At 45.3% G+C, this 25592-nt stretch overlaps 1 long non-coding RNA gene across 1 annotated transcript in view; it reads left to right on the top strand.

Annotated features, from left to right (window-relative positions):
• The window catches only part of LOC110289897 (uncharacterized), a 66054-nt gene that overhangs the window by 39365 nt on the left and 1097 nt on the right, over nt 1-25592 (top strand). Inside the window, exon 2 of the long non-coding RNA XR_015044516.1 lies at nt 17962-18108. This is a non-coding gene — a long non-coding RNA (uncharacterized LOC110289897). The remainder of the gene's footprint in view (nt 1-17961; nt 18109-25592) is intronic.

Raw genomic sequence — 25592 nt, forward strand, 5'->3', positions numbered from 1 at the left:
ACAAAACACAACAGGTTTCCCCCCACCCACCTACCCACAAATGAGGTAGCGGCGCAACCGGCAAGACAGTGCATCTTTAGATTTCTGACATGCATCTTGCTGGAAAAGTTGGTTCACTCCCATCCACAGGCAGTTTAAGTATTATTTGGGGACATGTTTGACTTCATGTGGATTCGAGACTAGACACCAAACAGCATCTGAACACAGGGTGTGCAATAGTGTGAACTAGTGGCTACCTTTGTCCTTAGTTGTTGAGAGAAAAGAAGCTTGTATCTTCTAATCTGATGCCAACCCACCCCCACCTCACTCACCCACCCTCACTCTGTTCCTCTTCTAAATTCTTTCTATTAGGGACCACACACACAGAGACTTAAGAATACATGGCTAGAAAGTATGCAGGGACAGAGAACCCTAGTGAGGGGAGAGAAAAACACAGGACATAGCTCACAAGAATTAAAGAGGGTAAGCTCGCCTGGATGCTGTCTGAGCAGGAAAAAGAACGAGAACGTAGCTCGCCCACTCGTGAAGATTATAGCCAGGAGGTATATGAAGAAGTTAGCAGGCTCAAAAGAGGGGTAACCACACTAATGGGGTGAAACCAAGGGAATAGGTCCTGGAATGTAATATCAGAAATATGCTTCCAAACAGGGGGGGGTGAGTGTCCAGCAGAGTGTGAAATGGGCTTATCAGGAAAAGGAAGAAAACTACAAAGGAGAGAGAGAGAGAGAGAGAGAGAGAGAGAGAGAGAGAGAGAGAGAGAGAGAGAGATGGGGGTGGTGGGGAATGGGGCAGGCGTGTTCCCCTGACATGACAGAGAAGGCTGAAACAAAAAGCTGAGGAACTGGAAGATGCAAACTGGGTTTGTGGTCAGAGTGAAGGGAAACGACCGATATGTGCTCAGAGTTTAGCCAGGCTGGGGCCGCTGGCTGAAGGGACAGTATTAGTGCTTTAGAAAATTCTCCAAGCAGTCCTGTAGTCTGGGTTCTGGAGACCAGCCAGCCTTCTCTGGAGCACTCGATGGGGGTTGTGGAGTCACAAGTACAAAAGTCTATAGAGCATCATTTTGAAACCCTCTTTTGACTTTTCAGATAAATTGCAGAATCATCACTAATCTTAAAACACTTTCCATTAAAACCACACTTCTTAAAAGGGCTGGAAGGATGCCCCCTCCGGCTCCCCGGAGCCTCCTTTTGTGTGTGCTCTTCCCCCATGGGCAGAGATTTATTTCATTAGCAGGGGCTCCCTGGCTCCATTTACAGTCCGAGGATAAGTCTTCCTGGCTTCCTGACTGCCCTGCTGCTAAGACTCTGCTCCAGGAGGCCAGGTAGCAAAGCAACCTTCTCGTGGTGAGATGGGTTTTCCCCTGTGGATGCCTCTCTACAGAACAGTGGGACTCTTTCTACTTTATTTCTGTAACCACTTTTTAAATACTCTGCAAAATAATATTTGAGTCAAAAAGGAGGCTGTGGCTCTCCCCGTTATTCTCTCTGCAAGAGGTTAGTGTTTGTGCTAATTCCCCTCCCACCTTGCTTACTTCCCAAACAATCCCTTTCCTTTTTACTCCTTTTTCTTCTGGCTGTTTATCTTCCCATCATTCTCCTTTCTTATATTCTATGTGGATTATTTACTAGAAAGATGTCACGGGGCTAAGGAGACAGCTCAGTGGTAGAGCGCTTACCCAGCATGCCTAAAGCCTTGGGTTTGATCTCCTGCACTGAAGGGGGAAAAAAGGAGAACATTATTTAAAAATGAAAAAAAAAAATGTTAAGCAAAGCCGCCCTTCCCAGGTCCACTCTTACTAGCCCGTAGGAAGAGAAGCAGTCAGAGACAATGATTCAGACTCTGGCATTTTCTGGAGGAGCTCCCTGGAGCAGGATCCTATCCCCTCCTGGAGGGTATGAGCTTCCTGCCAGCCTCTGTGACAAAGGACCAGAAAAGCCACAAAGACCTGAGTGGCTTAATGGAGTGCCTGCCACATTGGACCCACCAGGCCTTCCAGGTGATCATGGCTGCCATTCTCCCAAAGAGGACTTCAAGCCAATCAGGAGAACTCAGGCAGAGCAGGCCTTCTAACTCCCCCAGGGAAAAAGACAAGTACGCCACAGGCTGATGAGATAGGCCCTGCTCCAAATGTCACCTCCCCCGCATTTTTGATCTGGCACGAAATGAGTGTGGCCTGTGTACTTTTGTCTCCTTGCTCTCTCCCTTCCCCCACCCCTCTCTTCTCTTGGTTTATCTGTGTGTGTGTGTGTGTGTGTGTGTGTGTGTGTGTGTGTTGTATGTATGGCTGTGTACACATGCGAATGCATGTATGGACAGATCAGCATGTCTTCCCGGGTAGTTCTCCATCATCCATCACCTTATCATTTCGAGGCAGGGTCTCTCACTGAACCTGGCACTCACCTATTGACTAGACAGTCTGGCCAGTGAACTTCAGGGATCCTTTTGACCCAACCCTCCCAGGATAGGACAGAAGATGTGCTGGACCACACCTACTATTTTTTTCTGTAGGTGCTGGGGATCCAAACCTAGTCTCTTGTGCTTGCATGGCAGATACTTTACCAACTCAGCCATCTCCCCAGCCCAGTTCTCTCTTCCCCTCTGTAACCTAAGCTGACCTGGAAATCATAGACAGCCCAGATTAGCCTTGAATTCTACATCCTCCTGTCTCTGCTTTGCAAATGCTAGGATTGGAGATGTGACTCATGAAGCCACGATGTAGCCCTGGTTCTAGATTTTCAGAAGCATAGGGACCTCCCCTTTGTACCCCGTCCACCTCTGCTCTGTTAGACACAGCTCAGTGACCCAGGGCTGTGGAGGGCCTCCTGGCCTTTCTGAGACATGATGTGGCTACAGTAAATGGAGCCATGGCTTGGGTGCTTGAAGGGAGAGGAGGTACCAAGCAATGAAGCTAGGGGAGGAGTCTATGGGCTGCCTGTGGCTGCATTCTCTTGGAGATGGGGGAACCAGTCTAAAGTGACCTTGACTCAGTCAACAGAGAAAACTGCTTACTCTCAGGTCTTCCTCTCCTTGTCTTTCTGGAAGAGTGGTCCTCTGCTTCTGCCTTCCAGATGTGGGCCTGGCTTCTTGGAGCTTGATAATGTGGGGTGAAGTATGGGGATTCTAATTTCCAGAGGAGCAAGGTGTTCTTGGATGCCTGCCATGTGTGTCGTGTGCACTCTGGTGACGAGCCTTGCTAATCATTTCCTTGTAGTGTGTTATTAAAACCCCTAGAGATGAGCCCTTAGGCCTCCCGTGGCTGACTGGGAAATGCAGGTCACACCTAAGGAGCTGGAAAGTGGTGTAAAGCCAAGGCTTCAAAACAGACTAGATAGTGCCTCAGAGTTTAGTTATAGGGCACAGTTCTATGGCTTGAAGCCATTCTATGCTGATTCCCCTCTCTACCCTTAGGATGGGCTAAGTCCTGAAATAGCTGAGGCTGTCTCATCTGGACAGCCCCTAGACATGGGTGTGGGAATCAGGAAGCGGGGCTCTGGGTTCTTTTGCCAGGAGATCTGTGTCCTAAGAACCCTGAATCAAGCCTTTCTGCTGGTTCAAACAAGCTTTTTTTTTTAATTTTCAGATAGACAAATGAACAGTTAACAGGTCTAAGTACACCCACCCTTCACCTCCCAGAGCCCTGTGAAGTTTAAATGAAGATGTATTAAAAAAAAAAAAAAAAAAAAAAAAAGCAGCGAACAGAAGGGAACTTGCACACTCAAAGGGGAAATAGTGCTGATATTGAAATAACGAATCTAATACACTGCTTATGGAAAGCAGGCAAGAGCCCTTGCTAGCTAGAAAGCCCTCTGCTTGGCCACCACGGTGTGTGCTTCCCTGGGCATACACCTTGGACTAACCCTGCATGCCACTCACCTGGCAAGCAGATTTTTCTAGGCTCTATCCCCCAGAATCTTTGGAAGAACATTGGATTAGGTGTGCTAGACTGGTCCTGGCTTTGACTGCAGAGATTACACATACAAAAACCTCTGAAGATAAATGTTATTTAATTGGATAAACACTCTTAGTGCAGTTTTTTTCCCCACCTGTGTTCTACCAAGGTACCACTGGTAAGGCTATCAGGGCAGTTTTTGAGAATTTTTTTTTTTTATCTGAGCTAGTGTCCATATGGACACATGTCTCTCGGGATGTGTGCATCTCTGGGATAGACAGGTAGAGAAGCATCTGCTATGATGCTTCAGGTACAATACCCAGTGCTGGAGAGGTGAGCTGACTATAGCACAGTGGTTCTCAGCCTTTCTAATGCTGCCGTTCCATACTGTGATGACCTCACCATCACCACCATAAAATTATTTTTGTATTTACTTCATAACTGTAATTTTTCTACTGTTATGAATTGTGATGTAAATACCGGATATGCAGGATATCTGATATGTGACCCCTGTGAAAGGGTTGTTTGACCCAAAAAAGGGGGTTAGGGTCCGGGACCCCCAGGTTAAGAACTGCTGCTGTAGTGTCTGTCTTGGAAAGGCACAGTCCAATCAAGAAGGGAGGTATTCAAATCCACAGGGTTCAAGTGTCTGTGTGGACTGTAGCACATGGGGCATCAGTAGAATGGTAAGGAAATCTTTATAGTCACAAGGACAGAATGAGGCATGCGCTGCTTGTCTGTGGGCCTTCCTCGGTGTTTGACTTAACTGTCACCTGCTGCAAACTGACCGTCGTTTTCTACTGGTTTCCTTCTCTCTAGTGAGGACGAGTAGAGGACTTTCATTACACAGTGAGCCTGGGCAAGCACAAGCGTTCTTCTTAACGGGCCTGTCTGGGTCACCCTTAAAATGATAGTTGAGTCCCAAGCTAGGAAATTGATTCATGCACTTCGTCATGCCATTGGTGAGCCCAGCCCACAGGTACTCACCCTGTGCCAGCTCTGAGCCAAGCATGCCTTGGGGAACGCACTTCTGACCCGAGCCTTCCCATCCTTGAAAATCAGTCTTGACACTTGGGTGCAGCATCCGAGAAGCCTCAAGGGTAAGGCATGTGTGGTACTTAGAGATGAGGACCAGTCTCCTAGCAAGAGAGACACACCTCTCAAAACACAAGCCGGCACAGGGACCTGGCTTCAGTGTGCGGTGGGAGCACCGACGCAGGAACCACTTGCACATCTCCACCAGCTTGGTCTCCACCAGCAATGGTGGCCAGAAAGGCGTGTAAAGGGTTAGGATAGTTATATTCCCAAGACAGAGGGAAACGGGGTGAAGACAGAGCTCACCCTGCACTTATCACTGGCAAGAAGCAAATAGATGTCATCGGTACCGGCGAAATTCCATGCTTCTAAATGAATGCTGAGGAAAACGGAGCCGGTTTCCAAGTGACTTCTTGGATACGGATTGTGGGTAAATAACATCTGCTTAAAGCTTGGAGACCCAGCTTCCTTTGGTTTGTTTTTAAATGCTTTGACAGTGTGCTTTGCCTCCCCCCCCCCCCCGAGGGTGGGTGGGGGGGAGTAAATAAAGACTGTCAATTTAGTTAAGACCCACAGTCAAGCTGCTCTAAGAGCCTGCGGGCACCCAGGTTGGTGATGACAGACAGCCATTCAATATGAAACCAGATTCATTCTAAAGGCACCTTATCCAACCTTTTGTGATTGAAGTATATATCTCGCATCTCTCTAGGGCGTACACTGCTATCCTTTTGAAGAAAAAATGACAAAGCGAATGTGTAGATTATTTCTACTTTATCACCAAACTGTGCTGAGAGAAGATTGCAACTGTTATTCTTTCTGGGTGATTAGGGTTCCTTCCCTAGCCTAGCAACAGAACGCAGCAGAAAGCAAGCAGTGCTGGCTAAGAAACCAACAGGGACAGTGTCAACAACAAAGGCAGCCACGGAGGGAGGGGAAGAGGCCAGAGCAGCTCACCTCGAAGGATGGATGGCTGCCTGTGGCTGGAACCTGGAGAAGAGTCAGTCCCCTGGACTGACTGGATTGAAGGGTTACACATTTGATTGTGCAGGTAGTTGTCACAGACCTGAATCGGGTCCACCAGAAATGCTGTATTGTGCGTCTGTTTGTCTTTCTCTAAGTGAGTCTGTAAAGCAGAGCTGATGATCCCTGGGACCTCTGTGTGCTGACTCAGAATGTCAGATGTCTGGTGTACAAAGGAGCTCACAAAACTGGTGTGTGGGCACAGTGGAGCCAAGGGACCCCTGTGCTTGGTTGGGGCCAAGTAAACGCCCCATTCCTCACCTTGGCGTTTGAGACACAGCTTTGGTAACTTCTAGAATGAAGGCCACAACTCAGGCAAGCAGAAGAGAATTCTTAGAAAGTGAAGTCTGCGTGCCCCTAAGTTCACAGAAGAAATCAAAGCTACTGCTTGTTACTCAGAAGATCGGCACAGAGCAGGGGTCATCCGTCCCAACCATTGTCCCTGAGCTGCTAGCTTCCCCGCAGAGCAGGCTGTTCTCTTAGGTTTGGAGGGCAACCAATAAGGGAAAGATTTTTTTAAAAAAAACCATAATTCTTATAATTTTATTGAGATAAAATTTACAAAGTATATCATCATCATTTAGAAAAAATTATACGCTTTATTACAAAAAATGTTTGCCAATAAAAAAATATCACATATCAAAATTAACCAGACCCAGAGTCTATATGTCTCAACAGACTTCCATACAGTAACAGCAGCTCTCCAGAACGGAAACTGTGGAGTTTCACGTTGGATTTTTATACTCTTATTATCGAATACATTTGTGTATACTTTTTGGTTAAAATATTTTAATGAATAAATATGACTTTTAAAAGCATGCATACTTGTGTGGTGCCAAGTGATATGTGCATGCATTGTGCAATGTCTAAATCAGATTCAGGACAACTTTCTCCTGGCTGGGAATATAGACACGATGGTACAGTGCCTCATATACATTCCAGATTTGATTCCTAGAACAATAATAAATAATATTAATAACAGGACAACATAGTCTTTAAAAGTTTTCAATTACTTATGGTAAAAATCATTTAAGAATATGATATACATACATGCACATATATGTATATGATATGTGTATATGTGTATATATTATACACACTGAAATAATACCACAATTTTACAAAAAAAAAAAAACAGCTAATGCCTAGAAAGTTCTGGGTTCAGAGAAGAGACTTTAAAAAAAAAATCTTTAAAAACAAGTTAGCACAGTTTTGTAAAATACTCTCTCTTACATCCGTTGAAAGCCACGCAGCCACTGCACATAAACCCTTGCTTGTGGTAAGGTCCTGGGTCAGTATCCCTCAACCTCCACAGCTGAAAGGAAAAGAGAAGGGCTGTGAGGAGCTTGAAGGACCATGCCCCTTTCTGCCTGAAGTATCTGTACATTCCCAGGGATGAGGCTCTGACAGGCAGGGTGTTGCTGGTTACAGGATAGGAATTCTATTTGGGTTTTTGGGGGTTTATCCTGATGTATATTATGGCTCAAGTTTCATTCTCAACAAATTAACCAGGGAAATGAGCCTTCAAAATGAGGGGACAGTGACTCACACATTTCCCAAACATCACTCGACTGGCGGTGAGTTAGCAGCGAGTCACTCTGACTTCTTGTGATAAAGCAGGCTGCCTTCATTCTTAGTTGCTGCACACTGATCCAGGGCCTCTGAGATCTGAGTTCCCCCATTGAAGAGCCCCTAAAGCCAGTGTTTATCAGGGACTTATATGGCTCTTCATATGGTGTAATTTCTGTTGATGCAGTTATAAGTGATGTTAAATGTTTGGGGTCACCTGGGGTTTCTCCAGACACCATGAGCCATTTTTAAAAGTCAAGGAGAGCTGCCTTGGCAGATAGGAAAGATAGCTCTTTCCTAGGCAATTTGGGGTGAGGAAGTGAGCCACGGTGGAGGAACACCACTGTCATTTATAACTCTGTCCACCAACTCTGGAATCTGTGGTTTGGTCCCTCTGCCACCATCCCTGTAACAACATGAAAGTCGGCTTTTCTTCCCCTGGTCACCCACGGCTCCACTTCCTTCCAAACAGATCTTAGGCGAGGAAGTAAGAGACTATGAGAGGATTGGTGTGAAATAAATAAGGTTGAGTCTTTTTTCTCAGATTTCTAAGTTGGAACTCAGCAAAACAAGGCTTGCTGGCAGGGGCGGTAGCATGTCAGCTAAGTATAGACTGGAGGCAGGTACATCTGACAACCTCTGATATCTTTAAATGTCAAATTCACCACACATCACAGATGGCATCGTGCCTGGGCATCGAACCCCCTTTAAAATACACTTCATGTAAATACATTTTTTGTGAAACCACAAGCTGTGTCTCTCAGTTTTGCTTTCAGCTGGCTTTGATAAAGAGATTGGTTGGCACCCTACAGCTAATTAAGCCCCAGCTTTCCAGCTCTCATCAATGAAAGGGCTAGGTGACTCTCAGAAGCACGCTCCACTCTCCAGGGTCCAGGGACATTCACAGTGCCTTTGACTTGGGGTAACAGATCCACCCTTCAGCTTAGCCATGCTCTTGCGTTTACCACCAGAACCATTCTGTTTTCTATGCAGATGCACAGTGAGAGGCACCAGTGAGCTGGGTCAGGGGCAGGCTGCAGGAGTATAAGGTGCCTTTCCTTATAAATTAATCTTACATGTATTTCAAATTCCTGCTTGTTATGTAGTTAATGTTTCACTGAAAATCAATTTTATTTTCTTCTCTGTAGAAAAAAAACAAAACAAACAGTGCAGTGCTTTGAGACCCTACCTCCCAGGATAAGCATCCTGACTCGGGGGCTTTTCTGACATTTGTCTAGTCTGGCTCCTGTCTCTCAGTTGCAGCTATTTATAGACTTTTATTTTTAAAAATCTCATAAAAAAAGAAAGAAAGAACAAAACAAAGAAAGAAAGAGTATAATATCTATACCCAACTCTATATCTGAGCCAGTCTAACCTCTAAACACACATTGTTTTAGCAAAATTATTGTCATCATTTTATAAATGATAACTTGACGTCAAACAAAAGGGTAAACGTAAGGGAAAACTACATTTTATTTATACACATGGATGTCTTTAAACAAAACAAAGTTTAAAAAGTTTTGGTGTTAACAAGTTCAAGTTGTGTGTGTGGAAAAAATATCAAGAAGCCAGCTAGGTTACGTGTCAAATAATTGTGCTAAAACGTTAATTTTTGATACAGGGGAGCTTTTATGTTTATATATACTTTCCAAAAAATGGGATCTTTTTTTTTTAAAGATAAAATCTTGACCATTTATTCAGGAAGAGCTCGGGGCTGTGTAACCACCCTGCTCTTAAGAAATTCCCGGGTCACAAGCACAGTGGAGTGTGAACTTGAGCTTTTCTGTTGTGGTGAAGCAGGGTGACAAGGACCGAGGTTCTGAAGAAAAGCCTTCAAACCCATGTCATGCTGTGCTTTTTTTCCAGATGACTAAAACCATCATCATTTCCCAAGTCTCACACGGGGCGGTGGGCTGGGTGTGGTTTTACAGAGGGCGGTAGGTGCTCCTGGCAGGCTTCTTCTGAGTTTGAGCGCCCAGTTTTGCTAAGTGAGGACAGGGAGGGTATTCTAAAGTCAAATTCTCACCAGATACTCCCCCAAAATGACAAATGCCAGTGCCCTCTTTTGTCTTGAAATTCCCTGTCACTTGTAAACTACAGCATTGTTTAAAGTTCCTCTGTCTGTCTTTTGTTCATCGATGGTGTCTTCCACGAGGCAGACGGCTTGCTTGGTGGGACGCAGTCTCAAAAGGGCTGAGAGAACTAGAGCAAGAAGTGTTTCTGAATTTCAGGCAGGTTGCTAAACATCTCTCATGAATGGAAGATATTAGCTCACTGGTGTTCGCATCCGTTCCACATCACCAGAAGCAGTGTCGACCTGTCACTGGGAATCTTTTAGCTCGATCACAAATAAAAATTCCTTCTGCTAAGCATTCTGACAATCTCTTTGTGCAGCCATCCTCCTGAGTATTTTGCTGTTTGGTTTGGGACCTCCTCTGTTTATTTCTGGGTGGCTGTTTGTGCAGAAATTGACTTTCTAAAGAAACAACGACTCCTTAGACTCTGTGGGTGTTTCCTCTCTTTGCTACTAAAAGAAATTTCAAATGTGAACAGGTTGTGCCTAGGCACAAGGGACAAGAATCCACCAATTCCTAGATTGTCTGAGGTCAGGGAAGCACTGTGGTGTTTCTGTGGGTTTTTTTTTTTTTCAAAGTGTTCCTCAATTTAACTATCCAGAACAACGAGCAGCATCTTTGTCTGAAATAGATGTGTAAACCTGAATTTTTCTGAACACAAATAACAAAGATAAATACTTGCAGAATTGCCTGGAAACCCGAGAGTGATGTGCAGGCTGCAGTGAACGGTTCTGTCTCTCTGTAGACAATTGTTTGGGCTTTGAAGAACTCATTAATTCGATTGTAAGCGCCTCAGTGTTATCAGGAAAGTAGCTGTAGAAAATAGTTTCAGAATGTGTCATTTTCTCCTTGGTTTAATCTGAGGCAGTGTGTGGGCATGCTGGTATTTTAAAGGGCTAAAAATGTACACACTGCTGTGCCTTCAGACCTGAGGGACGGCGACAAGCAGGGCTTCCTGAACTCACATTCTGCTCGCCTTCCAAGCCATTCCTGAGTCTTTAGGAAAGGGTCCTCTGCTGTCTGTCGGTATCTTGTAGTGATACACAGAACAACAGCAACAACCACAACAAAAACAACAAGACAGAAAGAAAAGCCAGGCCAGCTTTCTTTCCATCGGGTCCTGATCTTAATATTTAACTTCTCATCGTATAAAGCCTTGCATTTTCATTTTATCTAGGTGCCATTCTTTATTTGTTTTTAATGAAATGATTTGTGGTGTAAGACTGCCGTTTGGTTTCAATATTAATATATTGCTTGAACTCCGTGGGCGTCGCTTATTTTCAGTAGTAAATAACAGCTTAACTGGTGATTTTTTTTTCATTATTATTTTTCTTTTTACCTCGGTTTAATTCATTTGACTCCCAGGGAGTCTCATCTGCATTTTCAAGCTTTATCTGGTTTCTGTAATTTTTTGTAAATTAATAATGATACAGCATGTCATTAAATGAGGCAGTCTTAGTGTCTCAGCGTGGTTAGACAGGAGAATGTCTCCTGGCTGGTTTCAAAAATCCAATCAGCAGGTTAATCATTAATGATTCCCCCCCACACACACACACACCACACACACACACACACACACACACACAAGGCTGACTAGATTGTTTCAGAATATGAATTTACTAGAGTTCTGTTTTAAAAAATATACACCATTGTTCTCATCTATGAATCTTTCACCTTAAAAGGGGTTCATTGGGTGCAAACGAAGTACCCTTTCTGTTTGCATTGTGGCTTCTTCATTTTCTCATTGACTGTAATTGGTAGCAAAAATGTTGAAAACAGTTTGGGAACAAAATGTCTGCTTACACCATGACAAAATTGGCCACAATTTGCCGATTGGGTTGATAACAAAAGCCCGCAACACAAAATAGGTAGAAAAACAGTTTGTTCGGTGATGTGAGACCACTGGAGAGTTCCTTTTGCAGGTTTCTCTCTCTTTTTTTTTATTCTGCTGTTTATGTTGTGATGGAAATACACGCAGAGGAGTCTCTGCGCTCCCTCCCGGCCTCATTAACCACTTCACTGTCTGGTTTCTCTTCAAACTTCAGAGAACAACCTGCTCACCTGGTATCTGAAACAGGTTTTGGTTAAAAGCACCTGAACTTCTGCATTTCATCCAGGTTCCTGCTCTGAAAAGTCTCCAAGCTCACGGGTTTGATCTTTGAAAGGAGAATTTAAATTACACTCCCCACCTAAGTTTTCTATACAGAATTATACGATGGTTGAATTTTCACTTCTGAAAGTATTAAACAAACAATTACAGCTTTAAAAAAGTTTCTACCTGACCATACACTAGACAAAAAATAAAAAAATTAAAAATTAACAATTAAAAGTACAAAGCCTCATGTTTGGACAAACTGAGAACAAACATGTTTTACATGAGGCAATACTTTACCTTCTTCAAACGATAGAACCGAGTTAAACATATTCTCCCCCTAAGCTGTTGTTTTGACTTCCCATGTCTATGTGTGTGTGTGAGTGTGTGTGTGTGTGTGAATGTGTGAGTGAGTGTGTGTAAGAGTGTGTGTGTGTGTGTGTGTGTGTGTGTGTGAATGTGTGTGTGAGTGTATGTCTACACATAGATGTGAGGATCTTCTTTTTTTCCATTTCAAGAAACTCAGACACTCCAGGACAATAGTTAGGATGAGGCCTCTGCTGATCTGATCTTTGTTTTCACAAATAAATACAAACAACTCAAACTGAAACCCGATGGCTTTGCTGATAATACATTAGCAGCCGCGGGGAAATTTTCTTCATTTCAATGCTCTTTCACAACCCACATTCAGTTTCGGTAGGAAAATTATTAACCTTTTCAGCAGCTAAAAGAGGGGTGTACAATAGACAACTGGGTATGACTTTAAGCCTTTGGTTCTATTTTTAAGATTTGGGTATACAAAACCCCTTTTTCTTTCTTGCTTCCCGCCTTCCTTTGAGTAATTGCTTTCTTCCACAGTTACATAATTAGTCGCTGCGTTTCAACCAGTTGCTCATGTTACACTATTGACTTTTATTGCTGGGCGGAGGATTCCTAATGCTTGCTCTTCTACTATTTGCTGTGACCTGGAGGAAACTTGGACTTGGGTCTGTTTGTCTCTTCTCTATTCCTCCCATGTAGGGTATAAGCACACACCTCCTTGATGTTTTTCAAAATCCAGTCAGGCCACATTTCACAGAGGGCACCTGGTTTGCTCTCAGAAGGCAGCCCCCTCCCTCCTTCCTGCCTCAGGTAGCCTCAAGGTGGTGTCTGTGATGCTAAAGGAGGGCTGGATTGGCTTGCTCTTCTGCAGGTCTGCGTAGCCCAGGGGGCCCGGGCTGGCAGGCTTTCTCCAGACACTGCAGTTGTGCAGGGGTGTATGCGCGGGTGGGGATAGGGGACTTTGTGGTCAGGATCTTGCAAGTCTTGATTCTTCACCTGAAACACACAAAAGGTCAGAACCTGGAGCAGAGAGGCCGGACTTACAGAGTTCTGTTCCCCAGCCTAGGGTGCTCACACCCTAGGGAAGGCTGTGTGTGAAAACTCGGTTCTACTGTCATCTAACCAGCCTGTGTTTCATGTACTCCCAGTCATCTTGTTGGCGTTGTAAGTCCCCCCAGGTCCCAAGTACTCTTGCCTATGCCCCCAAATCTGCAAAGGTAACCATGGAAACTGAGGGACCAATATCTTACCTGCAGCATGTACCTACAATTTTCTTTCTTCCTCTCTTTCTTTCTACTTTTTCTTTCTTCCTTCCTTCCCTTCTTTTTCTTCTTTGCCTCGTTCTTTATTTTCTTCTACTTCCTGTACAAGGTTGAGCTTTGGGTTGTTGTTATTGTTGTTCAACAATTCTCTTCAGCCTACGTTTTTGGCCTGCCCTTCTGTGCTTCCTACCTGTCTCAGTATGAGTACTTTGTTCTGCCTGGTACCTCTGCTCTGACACTTCAAATGACCAGACTAAGAGGTGTGTGACTTTGTATCTACCCTCCTTCCTAGGGTGACAGTAATGTGTTTGGAGCTGATGGCCTGACTCTGTTCTTATTGAAATGAAATGCCAAGAGTCTTCAGGGTCCCCTATTCTCAGTAGGTCTATGCAGACTGGGGAAAGGAGGCAGTGATGGGTGTCTTGGCTGGTCAAACAGTTTGATATAGGAGATTTGAGATTTGATCCTGGATTTGAGAGGCCTCCAGCTCAGGTCTGTGCTGTGCAGATGCCCAATATCAAAAGCAGAAGATGGAGGCTCTTCTCTCAACAGTCTCCTCAAACCTTGGAAGCCTTCTGAGTTCTCCACTTTTCCTGCCCACCGTGAATTATATGGAAGCTTTCAACCCCCTAAGGCAGAGCCTGGGTCCCTCCCAGAGCTGCTCCAACACACCCACCCAGCTTCTCTCCTCGACCACTGACTGAGTACAGCATCCCATCTGTCCATGACTGAGTACAGCATCCCATCATCTGTCCATGACTGAGTACAGCATCCCATCTGTCCATGACTGAGTACAGCATCCCATCATCTGTCCATGACTGAGTACAGCATCCCATCGGTCCATGACTGAGTACAGCATCCCATCATCTGTCCATGACTGAGTACAGCATCCCATCTGTCCATGAGATAGATGTGTATTCTTCACCCAAGCCTGGCATCTGCCCTCTCAGAAAGATTTCTGGGAAGGCCCATCCACTGGGTGGCTTGAGAATAGTTACTGAAACCAGACACTGATAGTTGACCAAGTGTGGCCAGTAGGGTCGGTGGAGACTACACTAGTGTTCAAGACTGTCACTTGGAGCAAGCCATCACTTGCCACTGTTGGCCCTTGCATTTCTATTTCTATTTCTGGGTGCTGTGAGGACAACCCAGGTTTTATCCTTAGAGTTTCCAAATCAGAAGACAAAGGGGGAAGCTTGAGGGTTTGCATATCTAGTGCATCCTCAGGTGATTTCATGCTGCTGTAGAGAGAATGGCCTGGTCCAGAGACCTGTGTGCACTGAGAACTGTGTCCAGGGCCAGAGGCCACTGGCTTGCTTGAAGGATGGTGACTCTAGGTTGTTGCGGTTTGTCTTGAAGGCTGAGGTCCTTCTCACCCAACCTTGGAGGTGACTGCTGCTTTTCAAAGACCCTTTGAATTTCTTAGTGACCATGGGACTGTCTGTAACTTTGTCCTCTCACAAGGCCGGTCAGACTGTATAAATCTGTAAAAGTATCCAGGAGGTTTTGTTCTTTGAAAAAAATTGTAACGAGCAAAGCTGGAGAAGGAAGTCGAAGGGAAGGATGCGGAAAGATGAGACCAGAAGATAACCTGGGAGACCAGATCTTTACCTTTGTGGATCCTTTGCCCATTTTTACCTTTAGTGTACTCTGAGGCAGTCCTTAGTGGTACCCAAGGACTACTAAAAGATGAGCCCATTTATGAGATCCTTGAGGCTCTGGTATTGAATTTTCCATGAGCATCTGGCATCAGAATGTGATGACCAGGATGCTGGGTGGGAACCTGGGTATGACCGTCAAGCTCCACCTCTAGATTTGGGGATCCCTGTGCTTTTGGCTCTGCCTGCTTGGTAAGAGATGGCCTTCACACATCCTTCTGAGAGGATGGATGCCGGCTTGGGTGAAAACCACACATCTGGACACTCCGGCAGATGGGATGCTGTACTCAGTAGTAGATGAGAGAAGCTGGGTGAGTTGGAACAGCTCTGGGAGAGACTCAGACTCTACCTTAGGGCATTGAAAGTCTTCATACATAGTCATTTTCTGAGCCAGGAGCATTCTGTAGAAGCTGAGTCACACCACCCAAGCCCCCAAAGGCTCTAAATAGAGATATGTGGTTGTAGCTCTGGACAGAGAAACCTTGGTGAGAGACAAGCTGGGGACATTGAGGGCTCATGCCTCATTCTCTGTATGGACATCTCTCACCTCTAGCCTGAACTACATTTCTGTTTCCTAATGAGCACTTGTCTTCAGTATGGTATGTGTGGGTCCCAGGCTGTTCATAACGTCTTAGGGAAAATAAAATTGTGTATCCATAGTGAGGATGGGGAGTTGCTAATAGTGAATAACAAAGATCCACAAGAAGAGCAAAGCTCACCAAAGCAGAGACCAGCTTGGCCCTACATGTGACCAGGTGTCCCTTCAGGCTCAACCCAGTACTGGGGAGGAATGGGTGGTCTCCACCACTTTCAGTGTCCACTTGGTTATGGAAGACGTCCTTCAGAATTACTGAGAATTGGGAACAAACTTCTTATAGTCTCCAAATAGACTAGCCTGGGTTTCTCCAGTGAAAGCTAGGTAGGCATCCAATATGGGGTTCACAGGAATTAGTTTCATCCATGCAAAAGCTCCCAGGCCAGCTTATTCAGGTTCTGCAGTGGTAAGCTGGACTTACCACTAGCTTTGGCCACTAGCCCATGGGAACTAGGTGGGAAAGACCCAAGTCTTAGTCCACTTGTGCCCCGTCTGGTGTGACCTTGGAAAGGGTGTCCACTTCCTCCTTCTATGGCCTGGCCTGCTGTGTCTATAAGGTCCTATTCCCTCTCTGCGATTTCAGTACCCACTTGGCTGGGTGTGCCATATTGTAACTGCTTGAGCTATTCCATTTGACTCTTGCATCCCACTAAGAAGAGGCAGACTGGTGAGGACAGGGCAGTCGGCTATCTATCTATGCTTCATGGGTAGAACTAGAGGAAGCCAGTTTCTCCTTCCACCCATGTCAGCCACTGGTGCGTCACCCAGTTCCTGTTTCTCTTTGCCCACCCAGGAAGGCGCTGCAGATGAAATCCTGGGCCAGATGGCGGATACTGTGAGCCTGGTCAGAAAATGCTGGCTCACAGGACACAAAACGGGAAGCTGGTTTTCCCAAGAGATTCATGGGTGGGGTTAGGGGGTGGGGAGGGGATGCTGTTCCCCTGACTGTGTAGGTGTCACACAGACAGGTTCCTCAGCTTCCAGAAACTTCCCCACTGCCACTGACAATAGGGGCCTTTTAAAGAATAACAAAGGCACTAAATTACCACAGTTGCTGCTGTCAAGAGCCTGGACCCTCTAGGAAGCTTTGTTTTTCAGAGAGGGTCCTTAAAAGCAGCTCAGCTAGAGCTCAATGGCTGGGCAATTTGCCCTCCTTCCTAACTCCACGCAGCAACAACACTCATGTCGGGAAACACACAATACACCCGTCTGAGCAACTTTGCATATTTCCTCTTTCTCGTATCCTTTGTACATTATGCATTGTGAAGGGATCTCTTGGGGACAGATGGAGCTATTCCAAAAATCATGCAATTCCGTGCTCCGAGGTTGCAGAAAAATGTGGGTCATTAACAAAAGGCCGTGGACAGTGCAAAGTTCTCTGGAGCTCAGGGTGAACCCAGGCTGGTATCCCACGGAGGGCACAGGGAGATGTCCCAGGAAGTTTTGAGTGGTACTGCCTTCTCAGCTGTCAGCAGTGTTGTTCAGAGTCACAGCTGGAAACAGTGGCCAGCTTAGATTTAACCTTGTTCCCATGGGAGCATTGTCTTCAACCATCTCATGGAAAAACTGCTCCAGTGTGTGTGTGCGTGTGTGTGTGTGTGTGTGTGTGTGTGTGTAGCAGATTTGAGTGCAGAGCAGGCTCTGTGGATCTACAGCATGCCTTTTGAGGGCACGGCACCATCTGCCTCTCTCTACCTGCTCTGCCTTTGGAAATATCCTTTCACTTGTTTGGGAGAGCTGAGGATGTGATCTGCAGACAGGGGTGCACCAAGGGAGGCTGACCACAAGGGCCTTGCGTAGCAGTGCAGTTATGACTAGAACTACAGACTTTCTGGAACTTCTGTCAGCCATATACTGTCCTTGCAACCTCTGCTTGGTTGTGGGTGTGGAGGGGCTTGTCTTATTATTATTTTTTCTCCTTCTCTCCTATAGAGGCTACTTGGAACAAATTCAAGTAAGCCCACAGTTATCTTCAGAGTCTCAGATAGGAGCGGTGTTGAGGGGCCCTGCACCTTGTGAATTGGAGTTCCCTTGAGGTTGCTTTGGGTCCTTGGAGGCAGGAGCTCAAGACATTACCTGGGGTATCTTCTAAGTCTTGTGTGAATCTCTAGTAAAAATCAAGAACACAGAAGTAGAATCTGATAGCTTACTGGGCATCAGACCCCATGGGGAAGTCACAACAGGGTGACCCCAAACAAAACAGTGGAATTCTGGGAACGTTTGCCTTTCTGCTCTCCCCTGAATGGCTTTTAAAGGGTTGCCACAGCTCACGACCACGGTTGGATTTTGGATATCACTATGAGAATAGTTGTGTTGCTGATTTGATCCCCTGCTCACAGTAGTGTTTTTGATCTGTCTCCCTTCTCGGTTTCCATGTGCTAGAGTGACTGTCACAGTGCGGTTGGCAGTGACCTATGTTTTTCTTGCATATTTTTGTTTCAGAATAACTGGGAGCTGAAACAGGAAGCCCCATGACACAGTTGATCGAAAATGACACAGACACAAAAAAATCAGGACATGCCCCCAGCAGCACCCCTACCTGCTGCCTGCTGATCACGGCTGGGAGGCCCGTCCAGGGTTCCCGCCCGGGAATGGACTCTTAACTACTCAGTGCTCACAGGTGCTGGGCCTGCAGAGCTTGTGGATGCTCTCTTACAGCTGGTTTGTTATCTTTTAATCAATCAACTAATTAATCTATTACTTTATTTATTGGCCCTCCCTCATGTCTTGATCCTTTCTTCATTAAAAGCAAAAGGAAAGAAAATGCAATTGTCTGTTTCTTAGCTAATCCAGAAATGCCAATTTAAAGGGCTCTAAACTTGAACATCAGGCAACTTTCTCCAAGGCACTTGTCAAGATTATCATAACTGCACACAGGGCATCTTTAAAAGTGTGTGGAGCTGGAATCTCATCACTCAACCATGTTTATCCTATGTTTTATACCTTTCTAGAAGATCTTGCAAGATAATCTCTCTAGAGTCACTGTTGGCAGGCTGGCAGTGGAGAACCCTGAGATCTGTGTGGACATGCCTTCTCAGCATAGCTGGTAACTCACCTAGAGATCACTCTTAACTTTAAGCTTCAGTTGGAAACCCCAACTTTCTCTCTTTCCCCCTGTCTACCCCCACATAAATCACTGATTTGTAGATTTGATCTATAATAGTTTCTTTGGGGTCTACTGTGTACCATGTTCTGTTGGCAAGGTAGCCTCCGCACCCACCTCCTGGGCATGCTTGGCTCAAGAAGTGAAGAACGGGGAGGTCATGTGTATATCAAGGGTATTTCATTCCGATGTCCTGATTTCTCAAATCCACTCCTCAATTCTGAGATCCTGGGACTGGCACTTGAATATCCTCTGAAATGGTTAAATAGCCAGTCATTCTTTCAACAGAGTCCTCTTTCACATCCCCCAACTGTGAGCTGAACAAATTTACCATCCTAGGAATGTAGCCAAAGAGCCCATTTGTAGTCCCCTTCCCAGAGTCTATTGGTTTTCACTTCTGAGCTTAGCAGAAATCCAAGAATAACTCAGTGGCTGTGTCCACGGCTTTGTACTTCTCTACATCAGTCTGCTAATTGGTCATGGGGGTTGTCACAGAGGCTCTGGGTGAGTGACCAATGGATATTGTCCAGCCCTCTCCCAAATGTTCAGACTCTGGAAGGCTCTCCTGAACACCAAGTCCTGAGGCACCCTCACCCTTGCCAGTTGTCTCTCTTATTTTCTACATTGGGATTGACTAACATTTGAAGTGACCGGCATCGTTGTTTATTTATTGTCTGTGGGTCTCACTGTCCCCGCCCCTCAGTTTCCTCTTTAAGAGGCAAACATGCTGTCTCATCACCAAGCCTGTCTACAGCATCTGGCACTCTACAGCAGACATGCTGCCTAGGTCTGTCATATCTTTGCTTCTCAGTAACAGGCACATCTGTATTGTAACCACGCGGTGAGGATAAGCTTCTACCTCTGCAGCTAGATGCTGGGACAGGAGGATGAGGATCTAGGCCATCCTCCAGCCTGCTGCTCAGCCAGAGGGGTGGGTCACAAGCCCTCCCCCACTGTCATAACCACGTGCTCATCAGACCCAACTTTCTCCTTGCTAATCTTGTCAAGTCCACGTTTATTTGACTATATTCCTAGAAGATCAAAAAACCATTGAGTTGTTGAAGAAGTAAGTCTTCGGTGGGGTGTCTCCTGGAGGAGCTTTCCTCAAAAGAGCACCCTGGGACTGTTTTTCCTATCGCCTGGGCTCAAACAGAGAGGAAGCAATTGGAGAGGTCACACAGGGAGCAGAGATGATGGTCCAGAGCATGATTAATAGCTTAGTGACAGACATAGGCTTGTGTGTGTGCCCTGCAGAGGCTCACGGAGGTCTCTCTGGGCATACCCCTATCCTAGCTCAAGAGTTTCCATCAGCAGCAGTAAGCATGTCTCTCCCAGATAGCCTTCCCTGTTCTGTGTCCTCAAGCAGAGCACAGCCTACAGCTCATGGCCTCTCCTCTACTCTGTAGGGTGTTTATGGTAACAACAGCAATAAAGAAAGTCTCAGGCTTCAGGAAGTATGCATACAGCATTGACTAGATAATTCACTCATAAGGATAATTTTTAAAAAGTAAAATAGAATTGGCTATATAGTTTTAGTTTTAGTTTTTGCCACTGAGGCAAAATTTTGACCCTGACCAGAGAGAGCAATTATTCACAAATTATATATAAAAACAACAACAACCAAAAAAACTTCAACATCCAGGACTCATCTGGACACAAACCATCAGAATTTGGAAGTAGGAAACATGTGAAATAAACGCTGGTATTTTAAATGTTTTATTGTTTTGTGTACTTAAGGTTTTGTTGTTATTGTTGTTGCTTTTTGTTTTGTTTTGTTTGCCTTCGTGTATGTCTGTGTACCATGTGTGTGCCTGGTGTCCAATGAGATCAGAGAGGATGTGGGACCAGAGTTAGACACAGTTGTGACTCACCATGTGTGTGCTGGGAATCGAACCTGGGTCCTCTGGCAGAGAAACAAGTGTTCTAGCCACTGAGCCAACTCTCTGCCCTCCACACACATTTTTTTAACAGGTAGCCAAGACTAAGCAGCACTGGTCCAGGACCACCTTCTCTGCTACCGTATCCTTCAGCCAACGTGGCTACTGGACATCTAATGCAATGGAGGATCTGATTTTTAGTTTTTTAAACCTAAGTGTCTCCTGTAGCTGCAGCTGTCGTATTAAACAATACAGAAGAAAGATATGTATCTATGTACACACACACACACACACACACACACACACACACCATGAACAGGCAGTTTCATCAGAAGTATAGGAGCTGGTCTGGCACATGGGAGCAGTGAGTTCTCTTAGCTATAAGGGAAATTCTGGCTGTCACATAAGGTGTTTGAGCTAGATCGCTGCCTGTTAACTTTGCAAAGGACTACCCTCCTGCCTCAAGCACCTATCTATATTTTGAGCCAGGTCTTGGGCAGCAGCAAAGGAAATATTCCCTATACTAGATGATTGAAAATAACCTAAAATATTTTGCAAAAAGTCCAAAGCCAGTGGAGAGGAGCCTTCTGAGCCTTACATGGGTATTTATTGTAATCTAAAAATTTAAGAAAATTGAGAGGAGAGAGATGGGAGTGCCACTACAAGGACTTATAGCTTTTGAAATAGGCTCAGGTGGGGTTCAAAGACCATCTAGGTTCCATTCTTAGACCCCACATGGTGACTCATAACCATCTTCGTTAATTGGGTTTGATGCCCCCTTCTGGCCTCTGTAGGTACTGCACTCACCTTATGTACATATATACACATGCAGCCAAACACCTATACAAAGAAATTTTACTTTTTTAAATTTTAAAACAATAGACTCAGGAAGAGGGCTGAGCCAGCTCTACCAGTGTGGGGTTTGAGATGAAGAGACCGGAGCCAAAGCTGAATCATTTTCTTCTTATCACTGAGACTGTCAGATTTCTTTCTTTCTATCTTTTTTTCAAGTTGGAGGGAAAGCACCTTAGACAGAAAATAATACTATTTTGAATTTCAGAGCTTTCCCTTTTCGAGCACTGTATCATCTTGGGTTTATTTTGCTCTCACATTGGGGCCCTTGGACCCGCAGGGGAGGAATTGAGAGCGCTGCTTGCTTCTCAGACGGACTTGCCTGAAAGGAGTTTTAAGGATTAGAAGGTGAAGGTTAAGGCTTTCACATCCTTGGCCACACTTATATCCTCAGTGTCATAACTGAGAGAAGATGTGCAGAGGTTTTTTTTAAAAGCCCCTACAGTAGGTTGTATAACCAGCCTCCCCGGACTGTGCTGTGCCTCACCTTGATCTTCTCACCCTTAGCCCTTGAACCTGGGGACGTTTCTTCCTTGTGTGACCTGCAAGTTTAATAAATATGACTTCTGTGTCTCCTTGCAAGCTATTTTTAAAAAGATAGATGGGTTAAAACACAGGCAAGAGCCATGCTGTTCTCAGAGAGGGGCATGGCTCTTGGGGACATTCTGGGGTCCAACCTCAGGCTAATGCTGTCACCATTCAGCCTCCCAGTGGGTAGAAGAGCAGTCATTCCAGACCACACTTGACCGTGGAAGGAACACTAAAGAATCTGAGGTCTCCTGAGTGGCCTGGACAACAGGTCACAGGTGCACCAGGAGGTCATGAATCGGTCTTCTCTGGGTGACTGTGAATCCTAGACTCACTGTCATTGAGCCCACCTGGGACCATACATAGATAGGCCAGGAGGAGAGGTTTTCAAATGCTTTACTGAAAGTAAGACACACTTTCTGGGGCATTCCCCTAATCGCCTGTGCTGGTGAAGCTCGTCAAAACAGGAAATGAGGTTAGCATGGAATGACTTTCTCTCAGAGAACTTGTGTTGCCTCCCAGAGACCACCACGTTCTTCCCAAAAGCTCGTGGTCCTGTTTAACACCTTGCCAGGGCTTTCCTTGAAATGGGCGAGTGTCTGGTTTTCTGCAGGCTTTCGGAACGGGTTGCTTTGGGAAACGCTTGTTCCCAGCCTTTGGACTCCTTCCCCTGACTCTCATATTAGCATCTCTGAAGTGTTTGCAGGTTGGCGTGAAGCTCGATCTGCATATATGCCAACCACAGCAAGACTCTGTGGTTAAGCCAAGGACTCTGCACACTTCCGAGATGGGAGGCTTCACCGGTGCCATGGGCTGTGGGCAGCTCCTTCCAAGCCATGGCTCTTTGATCCCATGCTTTCGCAAAGATGCCAGGAAGAGAAGGCAACCCAAGGAGTGGAAACCTCCATGGGAACAATGGAGGGGGGCATTTAAAGGCAGAAGGAACTAGCCTGGCTCCTTTCAAGTAAAGCACACCGAGTACTTTGATGAAGCTGTCAAGAGTGATGAAGGGCTCACAGACTTGGCAGGATCTCCTTGGTTATCTTTGCTGAGGTCTTCTGGCAAAGGGCTCTAGTTGAACTCTCTAGAAGCACACATCTCTTTCCTGAGAGTAAAGGACATTTGAGGTCAGTTTGCTTTTATGTAGTTGAGGGAAAGTGAGCTCTTGGCTCACAGTGACTAAGACCATAGACTAAGTCCAAATGCCAGACTTGATTTACCTCTTGGTGTCTACCCACCACACTCTCTGGGGTTCACACTTCTGTAATCATGGGCATGTTTTGTTTTGCTTTATAGATATATACTTGACTTAGCAGAATCTCAAAAGCCAGCCCAAGTTCAAGGCTGAAACTCCATTTTCCTTCAGGCCGGAGGCCCTGTGCATATGTGTCAGTTTGAGTGTCTGAGTCGAAGGATTTGTAAACAGTCACCTTTCTAATAATCAACCCAACTATCAAGACTCCAGTTAGTTCTTTTCTTGTGGGTTCCAGCACTATTTCAGAGTCTCTGAAGGTAGCGTAATTATCTTTATTTAGGTTAAGGAAACTGAGTTTTAGCAAGAATCAGTTTACCTCCTGTAACAGGATAGTGTACCTTGGTTTAAACTCCAAAGTATCTGGGCTCACAGTAGCTGTCACCATGCAACCAATCCTCCAAAAGGCCTTTGTATGGTCAATGACATCCAGGCATAACTGAAGGGTCAATGACCTGTGCGGTCCTAGGCTCGACTTGTGCAGCCCTCTGCCTGAGTCAAATTGGTAGAGGTACCAGCGTTGACCACTGGCACCAGAATCAACCACTTCCGTAGTCTCCCAGGGTACTTTGAGAGCATGAAGGTCAGACTGAGTCAGTTAGCAAAGGGCAGCTCAGTTCTGCAGGGCTCTAGGCTGAGCAGTGGAGCGGGCTGTCAGACAGAGACTCCTGTGCCCCAGGCAGGCCTCTTCTCTCTTGGCTAGAGTGGGTAAAACTTTGAGAATTGGTGACAACACAGAGACGGGATGGACTGATTAAACTATGCAAACTCATTGCTGGTGTTTGAGGAGGGAAAGAGAAAGAAAAGCAAATTGTCAAAAAAAAATAATAATAATAGTCGTGGATCTGCAACATTCCTCCACACCAATCGCTATCCTGCCATTTTGGTCTTCTGGACCTTTCTAGATGTCCATGGTCCCCAGTTTGCTGAAGATGCCCTGTTTGTGCCAATTAGAAACCAACATTCCTTAATTAGTCACTGCACAGTTCACGCATGCTCAGTAACTCAGAGAGGTTCTGGTCTGGGTAGGGCTGACGTAGGCTGGCACAGGCTTCCTCAAACCTTGTTTCTTATTTTATCTACAGGTTACTTTACAAACAGCAGCCCCTTATACCCCTTTGTCTCTTTAAGAAGGAAGTGGGTTACCTGGCAGCTTATCTGCCTCCTGCAGGGTTGCCTCAGCAGAAGCAAAGCCAACTTTGAGGCATGAGAATGAGTGTGCACACCTAAGTATGTGTGTTGGTGGGGAGATATGATCATATGAGTATCATGCATGTGTACATGAGACATAGGATGTGGTGCATATGATGATGTGAACTGAGTGTTTGTGGAATGGATGTCTATGGTGCATGTGTGGGTATGTGGTACATGTCTGGGGCATGTGTGTACCTGGGTGTATTTGCACACCCATGCCTGTGTTGGTGGGTGGGTCCACGGGTGGACATGTATATAGGTGACTGTGTGCCTACATGTGTGACACAGGTATAATGTGGATATAGGTATGTGATGTTCATATGTGTGGTATCTATACACTGTGTCTAAGTGGGTCTGGATTCTGTGGTACATGGTGTCTATAGTAGATATGTACATGCCTGGAGGATGTGTGCATTAGCTGTGTGCATGTGTGATGGATGTATGCAGTAGCTGTGTGCTGTGTGATGGTTTGTGTGCAGTAGCTGTGTGCCAGTGACAGCTATGTGCATGTGTGATGGATGTGTGCATTAGCTGTGTGCAGGTGATGGGTGTGTGTATGTGTGATGAATGTGTGTAGTATTGGTGCGGGATCCTTGCTATGCAAATCTACAAACTAGAGAAGATACTGCCTACCAACCACATTAGCGTAGGAGGACCTCTGTGCTTAAGTGTTAAAGTTCTGAGCAAAATACCTGACATCAAGGCTCACCATGGTAACCACTATTACTTACTTTAACTCACTAAATTATTTGTTTTGAAAACAATAAGTATAAATGGTAGGCACATGTCACCAATAAGTTCTTCTCTGGGAATTCCAAGGCCCTTAACCATGATATATGAACATCAGAAGAAAGAAGAAAGAAGAGGGGACCACATTCTCAGGAGAAAAAGAGAGATGCTGTCCTAGAGTGAGGCCTGCCTGGCCAAGCTGCTTCCCTGCCACAGGCAGGGATAAGGACAGCTCCTGCTCTACTGAACCATTTGCTTTAATGTAAATATTTTTGAAGTCTTTCTTTTCCTGAACCTTTAACCTTGCTGGTAAACAGGGCACATACAGTAAATGGATTATTTTCTGAGAACTAACTCTTGAGGAAATAGAAAGGGAAAAAGATTTTTGTTTTTTGGTTTTTTTTTTTTTTTAAATGAGCTACTTGTTAAGTCTCCTGCATACTTGAAACCTTCAGTATTCTTGACAGCTCTGCTTTCAGAGGGGTCACCAAAACCAAAAAGGCTTAATTTTAATTAATGGAAATCAAAATGATTAAAA

Source organism: Mus caroli, unplaced genomic scaffold (genome assembly GCF_978045245.1).
Source record: "Mus caroli unplaced genomic scaffold, Mus_caroli_1 scaffold_2, whole genome shotgun sequence".
Taxonomy (NCBI): domain Eukaryota; kingdom Metazoa; phylum Chordata; class Mammalia; order Rodentia; family Muridae; genus Mus; species Mus caroli.